This window comes from Amblyomma americanum, chromosome 1 (assembly GCF_052857255.1).
Source record: "Amblyomma americanum isolate KBUSLIRL-KWMA chromosome 1, ASM5285725v1, whole genome shotgun sequence".
Lineage (NCBI taxonomy): Eukaryota > Metazoa > Arthropoda > Arachnida > Ixodida > Ixodidae > Amblyomma > Amblyomma americanum.
The window spans coordinates 443,833,361-443,854,735 of NC_135497.1; the positions used below are offsets into that span (position 1 = coordinate 443,833,361).

Genomic DNA, 21,375 nt, shown 5'->3' on the forward strand with positions numbered 1-21,375 from the left:
GTCCTGCAGCTGGTGGCTGTTGTGTGTAGAAGCTTCTTCACCTGCTGCTGTGGCTGTCTGGCCATCCTCTGCATCTGACTGTGTGCTGTTGAAGGATAGTGGGCTTACTAGCACATAAGCAGCTGTGACGACAGTGCCTATGTCTTCTGTTGGTACCTCAGCAGCAGCGTAAAATGTGTCCTCGTCGACGGCATCAGGAACATGTCATATAATTGGTGTAGTACTCTGTGGAGTCAGTGCCAGTGTTTGTGGTCTGCTGTCCAGATGGCCCTGGCACAGCTGCATCACATGACAGCACTTGCTGGTTGCCTGTGGTGCCCCTGTGCAGATAAGACAAGCTTTCTTAGTGGTGACGTTCACTAATATGAATTCCAGCTGACTAAGTTGTCAGTATATTTCTGTCATTAGAGAAAGCTGCCTGTCTGTTTGCAGAGCAGGGAATGGTAAACAATGCAATAACAGCCAGGAGAGAGCAGTTTCCTCATCTTTCCACTTCTTGTCTGCTAATTGTTGTTGCACTCTTCGTCATTCTCTGCCATTAACCGACTATGCTTTGTTTACTGAACTGTGTGACATAGCAAAATGAAGGAACTTCAGCTTTTTTATAAAACATAACTAATGTGAAGTAAAAGCTCATTAAATCAAGAACCACACATCAATGCCACCACATTTCAAATTAACCGAAGTTCCAGTTGAATGTTCACCTTCTGCTTCTCTTTCCAGAAGGCAACAGCCATTACCTTTTGTTGTAATCAAACATGACGGAGGGCCAGGAAGGGTCAAGCAGTATGGTTCAAATTATCCAAAAGTTTGAATTACTTCCGTTCGAAATATCGAGCTTTCAAAGCATTAGTATGTACGTAGTGTGACGTACACCCTTTCTCACAAGTGCCTGGGGCACTGCAGCTGCGGCTGAGCCAAGTAAACCATCCTCCCAGTGCTGATTTTGCTCCTGTTCACTGCAAAGCTAGAGATTGTGAAATGGAGTCTGCTAGCTGCACTGTAGTGTCACCTCTACTGGAGCCTAGCATAATCAGCATCCAGACGACATCACCTCTACAAGAGCATGGCAATATCGTTGAGATCACAACATGTTTGCGCCACTAATTAACAGAAGCAGTGGCTGTGTACTTTTCAGAGACTTAGCTTGCAAGTGTGCTGCTTGCGGTCTCGTAAGGCATCACATGGGAGCATGTGGGCCTCGAATGTTTCTTCCACCTAGTGTTCTTTGCAAGCAAACTGTGAAGACTGCCATCATGACTGCTGGAATTTTGTGCTCTACAGTGATTGCTTGATTATAACAATACACCCATGTTCACTGCTGCTTGGAGTAAACAAAGAATTCTCACTCGCTCAGGTCTATGCCGCCTGACAGGCCCACAAGCACGGGGTTCTGAAGCCCGAGGACATCCCTGACTGATTCCAGCAGGGCTGGAATCTCGTGCTCATTCCGGCCGGCACCTGCAAACATTCATTGAGACAGTCATCAGTCCTTTTCCACCAAGAAAAGCAGTGCATAGTTGCTGTAATATCTTTTTGCATCACAAAATACTGCAGTGAGATTCAGTATAGAACATGCACATGAATGCACCTTTATAAAAAATGCATTACTTTGTATGCAGCTGAAACACTGTCACGAAAAGTTAATTCAGTATGTACTCTTATCAGTATACTCTGTGCACCATGTAATTGATTGCCTCTGTGATGTGCCTGCATGTCAAAATTGCAAATATTGATTTTCTGTGAATTATCAGATGCTTCATGTTGCTCTTGCATTCATTGCAGATACAAACATTGTATTACTGTTTTATAATGTTTTCTTACCGACATATTTGGCAATGAATGCTTGATGGACTTGCTTCCGCGCAAAATAAATTTTCCCTTCCCTGCTCTTGCTAAAGGTGTATTTATTATGCTCTGTTTTTTCGCATGAGGTATGTTATGGGAGTACGCAGGATGCTACTGTACATGTGCTTGCAGAACAAGGCAAATAAAACGCAATCAAGTTGCTATCTGTATACATCACTGGCTGTCCGCGTGCAGCGTAAGCATTTGAATAGGAAACAGCAACATAACAAAATACGAAATGGTAGCAACCATGCTTTTCGGTGAATTTATCATGCTTACTGCCTTTTTTTTTTGCTGCACATTCCGCTAAAACATTGTACGCGCGACAGCCGGACACACCACCCTCTTTCACGCCTTGTCCAAGCATCGCGCATATTTACGGCGCTGAAACCAAATTTGTCGCGGTTAACAGTGCATGTTCTCGTGGCAAGGGTGAAGGTGCGTGCTACAAAGGACGTGATGATCAAAGAAAGCATTGAGCATTTGATCTACCTAGTTGAGCGCTGTCTTTAAATGCCGCTGCGCCAAAAAAATATTGCGCCTGTTCACGGTTGCCATCGAGATATTCTGAGGTGGACAAAACTGATAACCACCTGAGTGCACAGTCCGATTGTTCTATCAAAGAAAAGATTAGGTAAACTATTTACTTACCAGTTTGCCGGTCGTGCTGGCGTGCCCACTGCAGTGCAGTCTTCAATTGCTGCTTCAGGTTTTGCCATTGTTTTTTACATTCTTTAACGTCTCTTTGGACTCGATGCCTGCAATTCAGTATATCAGTTAAGCCTGCCCATGCCTGTTCGCGTTTTTTCGAGTGATGGAGGAATTAAATTTGGCGAATAGTGGGGTTCTTTGCTCACCGACGAGACGAACTAAGTCCAATTTCTCATCTTCTGACCAGTGTGTACTTTTCATGCGTTTGCTGGCTGGCTGTCCATGCTTGCTGGCTGTTCACGTGCGCACAAAAGCGTCTCGAAAATCTCGAGTGCTTGAACTTCGTGCGTGGGTATCCCGTTGAACCCGGCTCCGCTGCTTCTTCAAGGGCGACAGGGGCAGTTTGGTTTGCAGCTTAAATTTAAAGGCCCAGTGGGGAGGAGGAGAAGCTTCGGGACGGAGAGCGGTGATACTGATACCAAGGGTAGGAAAAGGGTATGGACTTAATTCCTGCGACTGTGAGTCAACCGGCTTCCGAGAGCTATGCAGGGATTACTGCAGCATGCTGTTGCTTTTGGTTCTGCAAACTGCCGACCAAGTCCCTGTGCAGAGGTTACTTTCTGAGCGTTTTGCATTGTTCGCTGTAAGGGATCGGTGGATGCCCGCGGATTTGTTCGGACCATCCGTCTTTTTCTGACGGCCCCGCGTCCAGAAGCGGCGACTTCCTTGTTAATCCCCGTCGGTGTGTCGGGAAGAAGCGCGCATGCAGGCTGAGGCAGGCGGGCCAAGGCGACGGCAAAGCTAGAGGGAAGGAGAGGGGACGTCTTTCCCGTAACTCACAGAGGTTCCCGTTTTGCGGCGACAGTTAATGCGGCTGAGCGCGGGAGACACGAGCAGTGACTCTGTCGAAACCGCCATACGCCGGCCGCCCCCCTGGTTCGTCTAGGTATGAGGGGTCATCACCGCCAGGCGAGACGGGTCTGGACGGTCGCGCTTGACTGAGAAGAATTAAGCGTAGCGTACGGTCAGCGCGGGCGCGGCTAGAAGACGCCGTGGCTGAGCCGCGGCGGCGCCGAAGCCAGAGGACGGGGCATACCAACGGGTCCCGAAAAGCCGACCGGCTCAACGAAACGCATATAGATGTACAAAGGCGATGCCGACGCACTTTCAGAGGCAGCAACGACAGGCTGGCACCGCTTTCCAGATTTTGTGGGAACGCCTGTCAACAATCCTCACGAAGACGAGTAGTTTGTTACTCGCGGCGGTAGCGGCTCGGTTGAGATTGATGGGAGCCGCCATGGTCATGGTTCAGCTATCAGTGTTCAAAAAGCGCGGGAGTGTATCCGGATGTTGACACTAAATAGCGGTCATCTATTGGACAGCGCGAACGTCCGTCGCCCTCACAACCGACTTCCGGCCGATTCCCCATCTCGTTCCTTGTCGGCGGCTAAATTTCTGGCCTAGGTACTAAAAGTACCTACCGTCTGAAATGAGTCTGGACAGTAGTTCAGATTTTTCGGTTCGTGCAAGCACACTACGTCTGCAGGGAAGTCCAGGCTCATCTTAGGTTATAATAAGACGAGATTCGGATTTCAGTCTGGACTTGGAGGCTCGCGTTTGTGCAAGTGGGCCCTGATCTCCTTGCAACGAGTTGCTGATACGCAGGCTGACCCAGTCTTCTATTACGACCATATTTACCCGTTCCATGCGAAACATATGCCCGCAAATATCCTAAATGGTCTTCTTTCTGAACACCTACACAATTTTCCTCATCATACTGTTCTCTCCACTGATGCCTCCGGCAGCTGTGAGAAGGCGGCGATTGGAATATATGCGCAGGATCCGGCTCGGAGCTATTCCGTTCGTATCCCTGATTATACTTCCAAATTCTTCGTAGAGTTTTTGGCTATTGGTTTGGTTCTTATTCTTGCAGACTGCCTTTCAGTTTTAGGCTCTCTCCAAAACTCCGGAAAATCTTTATTGAATCGGTTGGTTATTTTTTTTTTTTGGGGGGGGGGGGGAGGAAATGGCGCAGTATCTGTCTCATATATCGTTGGACACCTGAACCGCGCCGTAAGGGAAGGGATAAAGGAGGGAGTGAAAGCAGAAAGGAAGGAAGAGGTGCCGTAGTGGAGGGCTCCGGAATAATTTCGACCACCTGGGGATCTTTAACGTGCACTGACATCGCACAGCACACGGGCGCCTTAGCGTTTTTCCTCCATAAAAACGCAGCCGCCGCGGTCGGGTTCGAACCCGGGAACTCCGGTTCAGTAGTCGAGCGCCCTAACCACTGATCAGCCACCGCGGCGGGGCTTTATTGAATCAGCCGCTTAGGTTTCTTGTTCCGTGCACAGTGCGTGAGATCCGCTTTGTCCGGGTACCTGCAGGCATTCGGGTGTCTATTTTAACGAGGTGGCTGATTTATTGGCAAGGTCAGCTCTCAGCGCTCCTGTAATCTTAATCTATCTCCCGTCCCTCACCTCATTCTGTTGGAAACTTCACGTTTCCAGTGGTTCCAACATATTTGAGCCAGCTTGAGTGATCCGTTGCTCAATACCGTAGATTTTCACCACTTAAAGTACCCATGGGATGTCCGGTGGTGTAAATCAAGGCGTTTTGAGGTGTCAATGACGCTTCTGCGATGCAGAATCCCTCACTTAAATTTGTACTTACGCAGATACGGGTCCCCTGCGACAAACTTTTGTGTCTCATGTGGGAAAGTTGAAACATTAGACCATTTTCTCCTCTCTTGCCGGCGGTTGTTCAAGGAAATCAGTATTTGGAGGTCCCTCTTCCAGTCTCTTCCAGTTCTTCTCTCGTTCGGTGCGAGCGCCAAGGAATTCCCGTTAAGCAGTGTTTGTGGCTACCTTCATGATTACATAAGCGCAACTGATCGGTTACCTTGTTAGCTGTATACAAAATTCTGTCTCATGTCTGAAATGCTTGGTTTTATTCCTGGTAATTCATATTTCTTAAATTTAATTGAATTTTCCTATTTTTATCTTGATTCAGTCTTCTACGCCGCCGCCTCACGTCTTTTTTTTTCCCCGTGCAAATACTTCATTGGCAAATCTCCACTGTACCTTGGCCAATCCCCCCGCGTGGGTATGTGCCATATTTACTAAGTTGAAGAAGAAGAGTGTGGACTACAAACACTATCCGTACTTGTGCTCTATGTGTTTTTTTTTGTCTGTTTGCAATGTAAGCCATTACTAGGTGGAATGGCATGCACGTAATGGGCATACCCTGTACACATGAATGCGGAAAGCTGGCCAAGGTTGTCCAAGCATTGCCAACAAAGCAACGGGACCTTCAAGAAACAGGATAGGGTTGTGACCACTCACATGCAATGATTTTCATACAATATGAAAATGTGGCAATTTACAGCAGTCCCGTGGTTATATTGTTGCAAAACAAGCCAGCTCATTTAGGCGGAAACATTTTTAGAGGCTGCCAAAAAGGAACATGTCAAAAAGTTACACATAGCATCCTGTTGCATTGATGATGTTTATATGCGTGGTAAACGATATGAACAAGCATCTCTTTGTTGGTTAACTGCTTTGCTATCCACGCACTGTCATGCAGTACATACACAATCACAGTTCAGTGACTGCAGAGCGGTCTGCAACCAGTAACTTGCAACTATACTATGCAGCAAGCTTCTTTGCACGGTATTTGTTACATTTATCGAACGATGAGATGGAATTGGTATGGCTATTTCTACACAGTGCATTTCCTAAAGACTCCTTTCTGCCATACTGTACTTTTTACCCAAAAAGCTTCCTACAGAGTCATTTAAATTGCTACGTATAAAGATGTTTGTAGCAGGTGTGTGAGCCCGAACAAAAAAAATGTTTTAATTTTCCTTAATTCTTCAGTATTCCTGATTATCACGACATGGGCATCTATATGTTGGTACAACTTTTTTCAGGCATCACAACTGATGCACCGATGTGTTTGGTACTAATTCATCTTCAGACCTTTCAGGTCTGTTCGGTAAAAAAAATACGAAATAATAGTTGGCTGCATTAGTTTTCACTGAGATAACTAGCATCACACAGCATGCTCTTGAAATTCCTCTAGCTGTCGGTAATTGGCTTCATTGTATAGCTTCATACTTGTTTCATTTAAACTCTGCACACTGCTCTTTTCACCGCACATAGCGACATGGCACGCGGAGCCCTGTGGGAATGGGCGAGGAGGATTCAGAGGTCGGCTGCTACTTCCCTGGAATCCAAACACAGCTATAGGCACCTCCAAGTCACGGTTAATTTCGGAAAGGCAGCTTTGCCCGCTTCCTTTCGTCGTCTTGTCCGTCGTGCGTTGCGTGTCACGGCGAACCCGACAAAGGGGAGGCCATCAACCCCCCTTCCCCTCCCCCTCCCCTCCTGAAGCAGAGGAAATAATAATAATAATAATAATAATAATAATTGGTTTTTGGCGGAAAGGAAATGGCGCAGTATCTGTCTCATATATCGTTGGACACCTGAACCGCGCCGTAAGGGAAGGGATAAAGGAGGAAGTGAATAATAATAATAATAATAATAATAATAATTGGTTTTTTGGGGAAAGGAAATGGCGCAGTATCTGTCTCATATATCTTTGGACACCTGAACCGCGCCGTAAGGGAAGGGATAAAGGAGGAAGTGAAAGAAGAAAGGAAGAATAGGTGCCGTAGTGGAGGGCTCCGGCATAATTTCGACCACCTGGGGATCTTTAACGTGCACTGACATCGCACAGCACACGGGCGCCTTAGCGTTTTTCCTCCATAAAAACGCAGCCGCCGCGGTCGGGTTCGAACCCGGGAACTCCGGATCAGTAGCCGAGCGCCCTAACCACTGAGCCACCGCGGCGGGGCCCAGAGGAAAGATCCCGCAAATAGTTTCCTAGAGAGGTCCTTTTTTTTCCGTGCGGTCAACGAGGGGTCAAACGACAGGCCCAAGCAGTGTGAGGCAACGTTCTCTGTTCATTCTAGAGACGCAAGCTTACACTGCAAAATGAAACCTTGTCTTTCTCTTCCAAATGCAATTTCATTTCATTTTTACAAAATGCAAGTTACATACTACAGAGATGCAAGGGCTAAAAGCTGCTAAAAAGCAGCTTGACTGGGCCCAAGTGCCTCTGAAATGGCAGTACACGTCAAACGCACTTCAAGCAAAAAAAAATGTTTACATATACGTATAAAAAAGCATTAAAATGTTTACGTGCTCTTAACGCAGCGCTATCCACGTTCTTTTATTGATGACGCCATAAGCAGAGCTTCAAATCTGAACCGTAGTCAAATACTCCAGGGGCACCGAAGAGATAACCGAAATGATTACACTACAAACCTTATTCTCACATTTAACAGTAACGCACCGAACATAAACAGAATTCTTAATAAGCACTTTAATATTCTCCAGCAAAGTCAACGACTATCGAAAATATTTACATGCGCACACCGCGTGATTTACAGGCGTGCCAAAAACATTCAGAACCATCTAGTCCACTCCAAGGAACACAAAACCCCAAAATATGGATGCCAGCCTTGTGGTAAAGGTCGCTGCAAAGTTTGCAAGCACATGAAGACTCCGTGTTCCGCAACTAGTACGAGGTCAGTTTTCCAGCATTCAATCAACGGCAAGTTTGACTGCGCCTCATCAAACATTATTTACCTTCTTGAATGCACTGTAACCGAAATGATTACACTACAAACCTTATTCTCACATTTAACAGTAACGCACCGAACATAAACAGAATTCTTAATAAGCCCTTTAATATTTTCCAGCAAAGTCAACGACTATCGAAAATATTTACATGCGCACCCCGCGTGATTTACAGGCGTGCCAAAAACATTCAGAACCATCTAGTCCACACCAAGGAACACAAAACCCCAAAATATGGATGCCAGCCCTGTGGTAAAGGTCGCTGCAAAGTTTGCAAGCACATGAAGACTCCGTGTTCCGCAACTAGTACGAGGTCAGTTTTCCAGCATTCAATCAACGGCAAGTTTGACTGCGCCTCATCAAACATTATTTACCTTCTTGAATGCACTGTAACCGATATGATTACACTACAAACCTTATTCTCACATTTAACAGTAACGCACCGAACATAAACAGAATTCTTAATAAGCACTTTAATATTCTCCAGCAAAGTCAACGACTATCGAAAATATTTACATGCGCACCCCGCGTGATTTACAGGCGTGCCAAAAACATACAGAACCATCTAGTCCACTCCAAGGAACACAAAACCCCAAAATATGGATGCCAGCCCTGTGGTAAATGTCGCTGCAAAGTTTGCAAGCACATGAAGACTCCGTGTTCCGCAACTAGTACGAGGTCAGTTTTCCAGCATTCAATCAACGGCAAGTTTGACTGCGCCTCATCAAACATTATTTACCTTCTTGAATGCACTGTAACCGAAATGATTACACTACAAACCTGTGATGTCCGAGCCCCGCGCGTTGCGGGCGAGCGCCAGAGAACGAACAGCCAACACAGAGTCCGGAGAACGACTGACTTTATTCATGTTCGCGCGCTCCGCGAACTGTGCAGTTAAGCACAGCAATGGGGTGGTGCCGCCATCTGTTGGACTCTTGGCCAAATACGACACCCCTCCCCACCCACACAAAGAAGGTAACGTGAACAGGCCTCACGGCGAATAGCGTACATTGGGCCGTCTTGCTCTTGAGCTTCTTCGCAACGGTGGTGTTTGCGGCTCACACTTGGGAAGCTCTGGATCAACCGGCACACCCAGTGCTGAATTATCCCTTGGTGGAGCCTCGTGCTGTACAGATCCGTCCTCGCTGCCGGCATTCAGGTGTGATTGCATGGCAGAGGTCTGTTGGTCATCTGCACTCACATCACGTGTACCGACTTGATGTTTTGCTGCAGCCGGCGGAGACACTTCGGTTGCGGAGAAATCGTGTCGCAGATGTTCTTGATGTCGCCTCCAGGACCGACCATCAGGCAATGTGACATCGGCGATGTGGTCGCCCGATGTAGCAGTCACCATTGCAGGAAACCAGGGTGGACCATCTCGAAAGTTTCGTGCATATACAGAATCCCCTGGCTGCACAAGCGGCGTCCGATGGGCATGCTGCTCGTGCGCAACTTTCTGCTTTAGCTGCCTTGTAAGAACTGTGGACCTCATGTCAGGCCGCAGTAGGGTCAAAGCTGTCTTCAGCTTGCGCCCCATCATCAACTCAGCCGGGGAGCACCCAGTAGTCTCGTGCGGCGTTGACCTGTAGTTCAGCAGGACGCGGGCTAGCTGACAGTCGAAGCTTCCACCCACTGCTTTCTTCAGCTTTGCCTTGATAGTTTGCACTGCACGCTCCGCAGCACCATTTGATGCCGGGTGATACGGTGGCGTCAGCACATGCTTTATGCCATTGCGCTGAAGGAATTCCCTGAACGAGGCACTCACGAATGCTGGCCCATTATCCGACACAATCACGTCTGGCAAACCATGGGCAGCAAACATAGTCCGTAGGCATGGAATCGTGGCATCTGCTGATGGTGTGGTCACAGGAACAACTTCTATCCATTTTGAAAAAGCATCCGTCACGATCAGCAAGTAGCGATTCTTGAGAGGTCCAGCAAAGTCGATGTGAATTCGTGACCACGGCTTCTCGGGATACGGCCATGGCGTCATAGCTACTGGCCGCGCAGTTCTCTGGTTCTCCTGACACACACGGCATCCACGCACCGTATTCGTAATGTCTTCATCCAGGGTCGACCACCACACATGGCTTCGAGCAACTGCCTTCATTTTTGAAATTCCAGGGTGGCCTTCATGGAGTAGACGCAGCACTTGAGGTTGCAGTGTACTAGGAATAACCACTCGCGAACCCAGCAGGATGCAATTTTCTTGGACGCTCATTTGCGTTGTGCGATTGGCATATGGCTTTAGCACAGGATCCCGCAGCTCTGTTCCAGCCCACAGTGCCTCGCGAACCTTTGCTAACACAGGGTCTTTGGAAGTGGCTTCCGCCACAACAGACGCCACCAAAACCCTGGGGTAAACAGCCTCAAGCATGAATACTTCAGCTGGCCGCTCAACAGTGTGTTCCGAAGTAGGCAGCGGCAGCCGACTCAAGCAGTCAGCGCTGGCGATGCTGGCTCCGGGTCTGTACTTAAGCTTGTAGTTATAAGCGGCCAGCATCAGTGACCAGCGCAGCACTCGAGGAGAGCACGTCTCTGGCACGGGTTTGTCAGCGGAGAGCAGGCCTAGCAAAGGCTTGTGGTCGGTGACCGCCTCAAACTCTCTGCCCCAGACATATTGCCGAAACTTGGTCACTCCAAACACCAGGGCAAGTGCCTCTTTATCCAAGTGACTATAGTTGCGCTCAGCTGATGTGAGACTTCTTGATGCAAAAGCGATCGGACGCTCAGCGCCCGTGTCCTCACGGTGAGCCAGCACAGCCCCCACTCCATACGGTGATGCATCGCAAATCAGCACCAATGTTTTCTTAGGGTCGTAGTGTGCCAAAACCGCAGCAGACACCAGCAACTCCTTGCTTTCCCTAAACGCGCGTTCCTGGTCAGCACCCCACATCCACGGTGTCTTGGCTCCAAGTAATTGATTCAGTGGATGAAGAACAGCAGACAGATTTGGCAGGAATCGCCGGTAGAAATTTACCAGTCCCAAATAACTTTGCAGTGACTTCACATCGCTAGGCTTGGGGGCCTTCAGCACAGCCTCAGTCTTTTCAGGGTTAGGATGGAAACCAGCCGACGTGACAACGTGGCCCAGGTATTCCACTTTTGGACCCATGAAGGTGCACTTGTCAAGCTTCAGCTTCAGACCGGCTTCCTTCAAGCGATGCAGTACTCGGCACAAGTTCTGAAGGTGATCCTTATCATTGCGCCCAGTCACCAGGATGTCATCGAAGTACACGACCACGTGTGGTAGACCGCGCATCAAGTTGTCCATCTCCCTCTGGAAAATCGACGGTGCTGAGGTTACGCCGAAAGGCAGGCGTGTGTATTGGTACAGCCCCCTTGGCGTGTTGACGGTCAGCAGTTTCGAGGACGCCTCGTCCAGCTCCACTTGCAAGTAGGCATCCTTGAGGTCGAGCTTGGAGAACTTCTCACCCCCACTCAGTCTGGCGAATAGATCCTCAACACGCGGTATCGGATAGTTCTCCGGCACAGTCACACCGTGACCTTGATGTCACCACAGATTCGAATCTGTCCGTTGCGCTTGAGAATAGGCACAATGGGTGCAGCCCATTCTGATGATCTTACCGGTTGCAGCACTCCAGCGCGTTCCATACGGAGCAGCTCCTCGTTAACACGATCGATCATCGCGAACGGTACAGATCGAGGCTTGAAAAACCTTGGCTTGGCATTGTCTTGAATGGTGATCTTGGCAGCCACGCCCTTGAGAGTTCCAAGTTTGCCATCAAAAACAGTGGAGTACGCAGCCAGTACATCCTCAAGCGACGACACAGCATTGAGCTCTCTCGCATTGCATAATTCCAAACCAAGACCCTTCATCCAACCGCGCCCCATGAGGGACGGGCAATCACCAGAAACAACGTACAACACCTCCTCGCACTTCCGGTTCCCCAGCTGAACAGTCACAGGCAAACTTCCTAGTACAGGAGACAGTTCACCTGAGTAGCTCTTCAACACAACAGTTGAAGGCTTCAGACGTGCCGACGGAAACTTTCGGTGAAATGTGTCCCCAGATACGACGGATACACTTGCTCCCGTGTCAACTTCCATTAGCAGCGAAGTTCCGTTCACCGCGACTTCCACGCGGTATGGCTGAGTAACTCCTGCAGTGCCTTGCAGACTCCACAATTCGTATACCTGAAGCGCATCCGGTCGCTCATTGGCTTCATCACACCTGGCATCGTTCACGACATGCACAGATTTGTTCACAGACGGCGGCGCCGCTTTCCTGGTATTTGCTACATCTTTCGCTCTCCTGGTGTTTGTCGCATTTTTTCTCCCCTTGCACACACGAGAGAGATGGCCCTTAATCCCACAGTTGTGGCAGACACTGTTTAGATGTCGGCACTGCGTCGCCAGATGCCCGCCACCACAGCGAAAGCACAAAATGGCCGTTTCTTCTCGCCTCGGCTTCGTAGAGTCACGTGACACAGCGTTGGTCGGCGCGACAAAGGGCGCGGGCGCCGTTGAAAGCACTTGCGAATCCTTGTTTGCCGCTTCCATCGCGATAACCGTTTTCTTCGCCATGTCAAGCGTCAAGTCCGGCAGCTCCAACAGTCGTCTCTGCATCGATTCATCGTTAATTCCCGCCACTATACGGTCGCGCAGCATTCTCTCACGAAAGGTGCCAAACCCGCATTCATCGGCCAGCTTGTTCAGGGCTGCGAAGTAGTCAGCAGCCGCTTCACCCGCCTGTCGTGTTCTGGAGTTGAACTTGAATGAGGCAACAACTTCCGACGGCTGTGGCGAGAAATGCCTCCCGAGGACATCAAAAATGGTAGTCAAACTTGCCTCGCACGGCTTCACGGGCGCCAGCAGATTCCGCAGCAAGGTGTATGTGGCCGGGCCACAACACGTGAGCAAGACAGCTCGTTTCTTGTCATCCGGCACATCGTTGGCAATAAAGTACTGAACAGCTCTCTCTCGGTACTCGTCCCAGTTCGTCTGCGTGTCGAACGGCTCTAGCTTGCCGACGCCTGGCATTTCCGAAGTACAGGAACGCTTCAAACAGTTCAACACGTGTTCCTCGTCGCCATTGTGATGTCCGAGCCCCGCGCGTTGCGGGCGAGCGCCAGAGAACGAACAGCCAACACAGAGTCCGGAGAACGACTGACTTTATTCATGTTCGCGCGCTCCGCGAACTGTGCAGTTAAGCACAGCAATGGGGTGGTGCCGCCATCTGTTGGACTCTTGGCCAAATACGACAAAACCTTATTCTCACATTTAACAGTAACGCACCGAACATAAACAGAATTCTTAATAAGCCCTTTAATATTCTCCAGCAAAGTCAACGACTATCGAAAATATTTACATGCGCACCCCGCGTGATTTACAGGCGTGCCAAAAACATTCAGAACCAGCTAGTCCACACCAAGGAACACAAAACCCCAAAATATGGATGCCAGCCCTGTGGTAAAGGTCGCTGCAAAGTTTGCAAGCACATGAAGACTCCGTGTTCCGCAACTAGTACGAGGTCAGTTTTCCAGCATTCAATCAACGGCAAGTTTGACTGCGCCTCATCAAACATTATTTACCTTCTTGAACGCACTGTAACCGATATGATTACACTACAAACCTTATTCTCACATTTAACAGTAACGCACCGAACTTAAACAGAATTCTTAATAAGCACTTTAATATTCTCCAGCAGTCAACGACTATCGAAAATATTTACATGCGCACCCCGCGTGATTTACAAGCGTGCCAAAAACATTCAGAACCATCTAGTCCACTCCAAGGAACACAAAACCCCAAAATATGGATGCCAGCCCTGTGGTAAAGGTCGCTGCAAAGTTTGCAAGCACATGAAGACTCCGTGTTCCGCAACTAGTACGAGGTCAGTTTTCCAGCATTCAATCAACGGCAAGTTTGACTGCGACTCATCAAACATTATTTACCTTCTTGAATGCACTGTGTGTAACCAGCAATACATAGGAGAGACAAACACTCCATTCCGCATTCGATTTAACAACCACCGAGCACACACCAAGTCTCTCCCCAATCTTCCCCTATCCAAGCATGTAAACTCAGAAGGACACCCATTTGACCAACTAAAAGTAACAATTATTCAAGGGGGCTTCAAAAACAGGCGAGAACGTGAACAACGTGAATTCTATTTTATCCGCAAGTTTAATACTATTCAAGAATGTCTTAACGAAAAGCCTGGTATCCTTTCTTTTATTCACGACCTCCAAACAAAATAATACTGCACCTCTCGTTAATTGGCTAACTCAGATATACCCTTTATAACTCCTAGTGTATATCCCAGGCAAGCATACCCCTCCTTACTTCCACTATCCTGCCTCGTGCAGTACTGATAAGCTTTGACGTTCTTTCCTTACTTTTTTCCGACAATTTGAAATCTTTGTACGCAGCTAGCCCAGCCCTCCTCCACTACAACCAAGTATTCCCGACGAAGTCGGTTCAACGACCCGCCCAGGGAGAGGGGTGCACCGTTCAGTGAAACCCAGACCCCCTGAGTAAGTTCTTACACATGTGCTCGTTAACGTAGCCCACTCCTTCCTTAACGTTCTAGCCCTCGGCTCACCGGAAATTAGTGAGACCCCCCAAAAGGCGCCTGGTTTGGCCTGTTCGTCGCTGCCAGTGTCATTTGCGCAGCAGCGCCTCTTTGGCCACGCATCTGCAGCGGCGCCCATCTTTGTGTTTGTGCATTTTGTTTGTCTCTTGTTTGCACGTTTTGCTTTCGTAGGCCTGTGGTTGCCGCGCTGCCCATGTCCCCCGCACCGTCTTTCTCTCCCTTTCTCTCGTTTCGCCATCTCCTTTTTTTACCCCGCCCTTCCTTACTATAATAGTTCCCCCTTTTTTTTCTTTTCTTTCTATTTTTTGCTTCCTCCCCCAATCTTGTCCCTGTCTGCTCCCCGCACCCCTATCTTTATTTTTTTTACTTTCTGTTCAATTTTTTGAACTGTTGTTGCTATTTGGTTGTTACACTCCTTTTGCCCTCCTCTGCAGCTCACAAACTTAAAACATTCATTTGACGCGAGACCACTACAGTCCTGAAGAAGACCGCACCGCGGTCGAAACGTTGATAAATAAATGTGTCGCTGTAGAAGTGCCCACTTCTCTTAAATCTCTCTCTCTCTCTCTCTCTCTCTCTCTCTCTATATATATATATATATATATATATATATATATATATATATATATATATATATATATATATATATATATATATATATATATATATATATATATTGTCACGTGCTGCGCATGGGCTCTGAGGAATAAAGAAGACATGCGGCGGCTGGAAGTAGAAGAGAAAGTCAAGTATCCTGCCACCGGCGCACCAGGCTCCTCTCGACCTGCCTTGTAAATATTATTTGTAAATAGAACCTGTAACAGTGTGGTGGAGGTGCTGGGTCGATCACCACGGATCCCTCTCGCAACCGCTGCAGCCGAAGAATCGCCGGATTGCCACCGTTGCCCGTGCAAATGCCCAAGGAAGCCGACGCACGTCCGACCGGCGCCGCAACGCCCGCTTGGCAGCACTACCGTGAGCCGCGGACGTTTTCCGGGAAGGCTGGCGAAGACGTGGATGATTGGCTCACCAATTACAAGCGGGTGAGCAAATACAACGGCTGGGATGCCACTCTTCAGCTGGCCAATGTCGTCTTCTTTCTCGATGGCACCGCGCTAACTTGGTTCGAAAACCATGAGGCATCAATAACAAGTTGGGACCGCTTCATGGAAGAGCTCCGCAGCTGCTTCGGGGATACTGTTGCCAAACGAAAATGTGCTGAGCAGTCTTTGCTTCAGAGAGCGCAAGTGCCTGGAGAGACCTGCACGACTTACATAGAAGAGGTCTTGAAGCTGTGCAAAGTCGTTAATCCCAGTATGTCCGACGAAGATCGCGTTGGTCATCTCCTCAAGGGCATCGCAGAGGACGTCTACAGCTTTCTTATTAGTAAAGAAAATTTAGACTCGCCCACGGATATCATCAAGCATTGCCGCACCTTTGAAGCTCTAAAACTGCGTCGAATTACTCCCAAGTTCGGTCGCCTGCCTAACGTCACCACCGTCGCCAGCGTGGATTTCCACGAGCCTGTGAATGCGGCGACTCTCCCTGACGTCATTCGTCAAATCGTGCGTGACGAACTCTCCCGGCATCAAGATCTTGCGCGCCGCAGTGAGGTCCCGTATGGGAGCTGTTGTCTGCAGGCGGCTCCCGCCTCCCGCTCCTCCCCTTGGAGTTTGTCTGCCCAGGCCCCTACCAGTGCTACTCGCATTGATTACAGCGACGCTCCCCGGATCACCCGCCCCGGCCCCAGGGCGCCAGCTCATCCGCAACGCCACCTGCGGCAGCCGGAGTACGATGGTCGTTTCGACACTGGCTACGAGGAGTGTTATCCCGAGTGCCCCCCCCCCCCCCGACCCACCACTTTGTTACCGCTGTGGTATGATCGGTCACATCTCTAGATTCTGCCGTCGCCGGGGCCAGTTTTCCCGCTCCCAGCGCCAATGGTCGAACCCTCGCCTGAGTTTCAATGCGCCTGTTCATGACCGTGTCTTCACATCGTCTCAGCGCCCATCCAGTTACGCGCCACCACGGAACGACTCCCCTGCCTCTGACCGAAGTCTGACTCCACCTCCGCACCGCTCTCGCCGCTCGCCTTCCCCCAACGTCGTTCCCCACCGTCCCCGGGAAACTAGCGTGTGCGGCCGATGGAGGTGCGGTCGCCGGATCATCGATAGTGCCAATTCCTCTGCCCATTGTTATGTTAAGGAACCGCCTTGAAGTTTTAGTGGACGGTATTTGCGTCATGGCCTTAGTGGACACTGGTGCCACGGTGTCAGTTATGAGTTCAACTTTCAAGAACCGTCTGGGTCGTAAAATAATGTTCGCTTGGGATCGTGCTGTTATATTCCGGGGTGTAGGGGGAGAATCATTGGTTCCGATTGGTATTTGTTTTGTGAATGTAGTGATCGCTGGCCACATGTTCCGAACTGAATTCACGGTGCTCCCTCGTTCTACGCATGACATCATCCTCGGTATTGACTTTTTGCACCAGTGCGGCGCTACTCTCGACTTCCGCAGTGGTGGCATATCGTTAAGTCCTGGCCTTCGGTCAGCTCTCATAGAAGACTCGCCAGTGGTTGCCCAAGTGTTTTCTGTCTCTGAAGATACCGTCGTTCCAGCAATGTCTGCCATATTCGTTCCCGTTGTGTCCTCGAGCACGATTTCTGATGCCTTCGATGCTGTGGTGGAACCTTGTTCCCTTAACTGTGCAAAGAAAAGTGTGCTAGTACCCCGCAGCGTCGTCCATGTGACCAAGGGCCATGCCACTCTTTGGACTGTCAATCATTCCAACGAACCTGCAGTATTGCCATGTGGTTTAAAACTTGCTGGCTTTGAAGAACGTTTTTCTGTACCAGTTGCCGCGATCACTGACAACTTGTCTCGTCCAACTAGACGCCGCGATCTGAGCGACTCTCAATTCCTAGCCATGGTCAACAAATCCCTACCCACTAGCGACCGCCAGGTACTAGTGGCCGTTCTTATGAAGCATGCGGACGTGTTTGACTTTGGTCGCGACCAACCACCGCCGATTCCAGCTTCCCGTACCCATCACATGATCAATACTGGATCTGCACAGCCGATTCGCCAGAAGCCATACCGCGTCTCGCCTTCCGAACGTCAGATAATCGATGACCAAGTCCGTGACATGTTGCACCGCGGCATCATTCAGGAATCTTCAAGCCCGTGGGCTGCTCCAGTGATCCTTGTCAAAAAAAAAAAGATGGCACTTGGCGATTTTGTGTCGACTATCGCCGGCTTAACACTGTCACAAAGAAGGATGTTTACCCGCTCCCGCGCGTTGATGATGCCATTGACTGCCTCCACTCAGCCTCCTACTTTTCCTCGGTGGATCTACGGTCCGGGTACTGGCAGATCCCGATGCACCCGCAAGACAAAGAGAAGACAGCATTCGTGACACCTGACGGGTTGTATGAATTTAATGTTATGCCTTTCGGCCTTTGCAACGCTCCTGCCACTTTGAACGATTTATGGATACGCTTTTACGTGGCCTGAAGTGGCAAGTTTGCATGTGTTATCTGGACGATGTTGTTATTTTTGGTAGGACCTTCGCCGAACATAACAGCCGCTTAGCCATTGTCCTAGACTGCATAGAGAGAGCGGGCCTCGTGCTGAACTCGAAGAAGTGTCGCTTCGGTGAACGCCAAATTACTGTGCTTGGTCATCTCGTTGACAAGGATGGCCTCAGACCCGACCCGCAGAAGGTTGAAGCTGTAAGCAGTGTCAAAGAACCCAAATCAGTGAAAGAGCTCAGGAGTTTCCTAGGACTTTGCTCATATTTTCGGCGTTTCGTTCCCAAGTTTTCTGATTTAGCCTACCCGCTTACAAGTCTCCTGCAGAAAGACACCCCTTTCCACTGGACTCCCGAATGCGACTCCGCGTTTCGGCAGCTCAAGTTTCTCCTCACCTCGCGGCCAATATTGCGTCATTTCTGCCCGACAGCACCGACTGAACTCCGCACTGACGCCAGCGGCATCGGCGTGGGTGCTGTGCTTATCCAACGCCATGAGGGCAATCAACACGTTGTCGCTTATGCAAGTCGCACCCTCAGCAAGTCGGAACGCAATTACACTGTAACAGAGCAAGAGTGTCTCGCCGTTGTTTTCGGCGTACAACGGTTTCGTTCGTACCTTTATGGACGTGCTTTTACAGTCGTCACAGACCATCACTCTCTGTGCTGGCTCGTCAATCTACGCGACCCCTGCGGTCGGTTGGCCCGCTGGGCGTTACGCCTCCAAGAGTTTAACTTCAAAGTGTCTTACAAAAGTGGCCGCCAACACGCCGACGCAGATTGCCTCTCGCGGCTGCCGCTCACGGTTACTACTTCCGATGATGAAAACTTCGATGACTATCTCGCTGCCGTTTCCCAAGAGTTTCCAGATCTTGGCACTTTCCAGATGGAACAACGCAAGGATCAGCACTTGGCGCCGCTTTTTGCCGAAGCCCGTGACCCGACATCCGCAAGCCCTTTCTGCGTTCGCGACGGTTTACTCTACAGAACGAATTGCTCGCCTGGAGGTGCGCGCTTTCTCCTCGTCGTTCCGGCTACTCTGTACTCCTCTGTTCTGCAGGCAATGCACGATGACGTCACGGCTGGGAACTTGGGGTTTGCCAGGACCCTTAACCGCATCAAAGAACGTTTCTACTGGCCAAAAATGCGTCACATGGTTCAGCGCTACGTGGCCACCTGCGTGCAGTGTCAGCGGTTCAAGCTTCCCACGACTTCTCCGCCTGGACGCCTGCATCCTTTGCCACCTCCAAGCACGCCATATGAACAAGTTGGACTCGATCTGCTCGGCCCGTTTCCCCGCTCGTCCAACGGTAACCGCTGGATTATAGTGTGCGTTGATCACCACACCCGTTACTGTGAGACCGCCGCCCTACCTTGCGCCACCGCTGCTGAGGTCTCGCTCTTCCTTCTTCGTGCTGTCATCCTCCGGCATGGACCTCCTCGAGTTGTTATCAGTGACCGCGGTCGCCAGTTTACGGCAGACGTTGTGGAAGAGCTTCTGCGTCTTAGTTCATGCCATTTTCGCCACTCGACGCCGTACCACCCCCAGACTAATGGACTGGTTGAACGTACCAATCGGACACTCACGACCATGCTGGCCATGTATGTCGATTCCCGCCATAAGAACTGGGACGACGTGCTTCCCTTCATTACATACGCCTATAACACGTCGAGGCATGAAATAACTGGTTACAGCCCATTCTTCCTTCTTTATGCCCGTCCGCCTCGAAGCTCCCTCGACAGCATCTTACCTTTCTCTCTCGACACCGAGCCTTCTATTGCCAACACTCTATGTCGCGCTGAAGAAGCCCGTCGGATTGCCCGGATACGCACCTTGGCATCACAGCATCGCTCTAAGCAGCGTTATGACCGCCGGCGCAAGGATGTCTCCTACCTGCCCGGTGACGTTGTATGGTTGTGGACGCCCCTACGCAAGCGTGGCTTATCAGAAAAGCTGCTATCCCACTACACAGGCCCGTTCATCGTTGTTGCTCGCCTCAATGACCTCAACTATGTCATCTCTCCCCAATCAACGCAAGGACGCCGCTCAAGGACAACCCAGGTCGTGCATGTCGCACGGCTGAAGCCATTCCACTCTCGGGACCCCGATTGATTGACTGGCCCAGAGGGCTTCGTCTGCGAACGGGGAAATGTCACGTGCTGCGCATGGGCTCTGAGGAATAAAGAAGACGTGCGGCGGCTGTAAGTAGAAGAGAAAGTCAAGTATCCTGCCGCCGGCGCACCAGGCTCCTCTCGACCTGCCTTGTAAATATTATTTGTAAATGGAACCTGAACAATATATATATATATATATATATATATATATATATATATATATATATATATATATATATATATATATATATATATATATATATATATATATATATATATATATATATATATATATAGTTTACAGACGCATGAAAACAAAGAGAAGACCCGAGAAAAATAAAGAGAAAAGAAACACTCAATAGGCATACATGGCACCGGCAGACAACAGAGGAACTTAAAATGCAACCTGGCTATATATTAACAAAATACATATTTAACTCGCTTGGTTTAACACTATCCAAAACTTTGTACTTATTGAGAGTGGTCGGTAAATTGTGTTCAAGCGTTTGTAGTTTATAACTAATTCGAAAATATGGAATATACCAGAGATCGGTATTTCATGTGTAGAGTCGATTCGAAGCGGTCCTTAAATGTGTAGTACGTATTAAGATATCTCTATAAGCAGGAGAAGAATGGTAAAAGAACCTCAAAATGCGAAAAACATATATATGTTCAAAACGAATGATGTTATAATTTCTAAAAGCAGTTTGCGTTGGAGAGACAGATAAGGAAGGTTTGCAATGTAGCGGATCATTTTCTTCTGCAGAACCTGTATTTTTATCACATTTGTTTTTGTGGTGTTGCCCAAACAGAGTTACGGAACCGAAAAGAGCATGATAAATTTGAATTTTCACGTGAGTGGGAAGGAGCCATCGACATCGTGTTAGAACACCTGCTACTGAAGAGAGCTTTTTGCAAATATTTTCCACATGTCGATCCCACCTGAGATGCGACGAGAAAGTAACTTCAAGGATTTTGTGGCTGTCTACAATTTGAATTTCTTGACCTGCGTATTTAGGAGCGCGTTG

General features: G+C 49.1%; 1 protein-coding gene and 1 long non-coding RNA gene across 3 annotated transcripts in view; one reads left to right on the top strand and one right to left on the bottom strand.

Annotated features, from left to right (window-relative positions):
- The window catches only part of RpL35 (Ribosomal protein L35), a 170,538-nt gene that overhangs the window by 108,633 nt on the left and 40,530 nt on the right, over nt 1-21,375 (top strand). The window lies entirely within an intron of this gene.
- LOC144115928 (uncharacterized) lies at nt 181-4,419 on the bottom strand. Of its 2 annotated transcripts, XR_013311615.1 has the most exons (3): nt 2,500-4,419; nt 1,350-1,461; nt 181-320 (listed from the first exon to the last, which is right to left on the bottom strand). It is a non-coding gene; the product is annotated as an uncharacterized LOC144115928 (long non-coding RNA). The 2 variants fall into 2 exon arrangements; XR_013311614.1 differs by lacking the exon at nt 2,500-4,419 and having other exon boundaries at nt 1,350-1,471.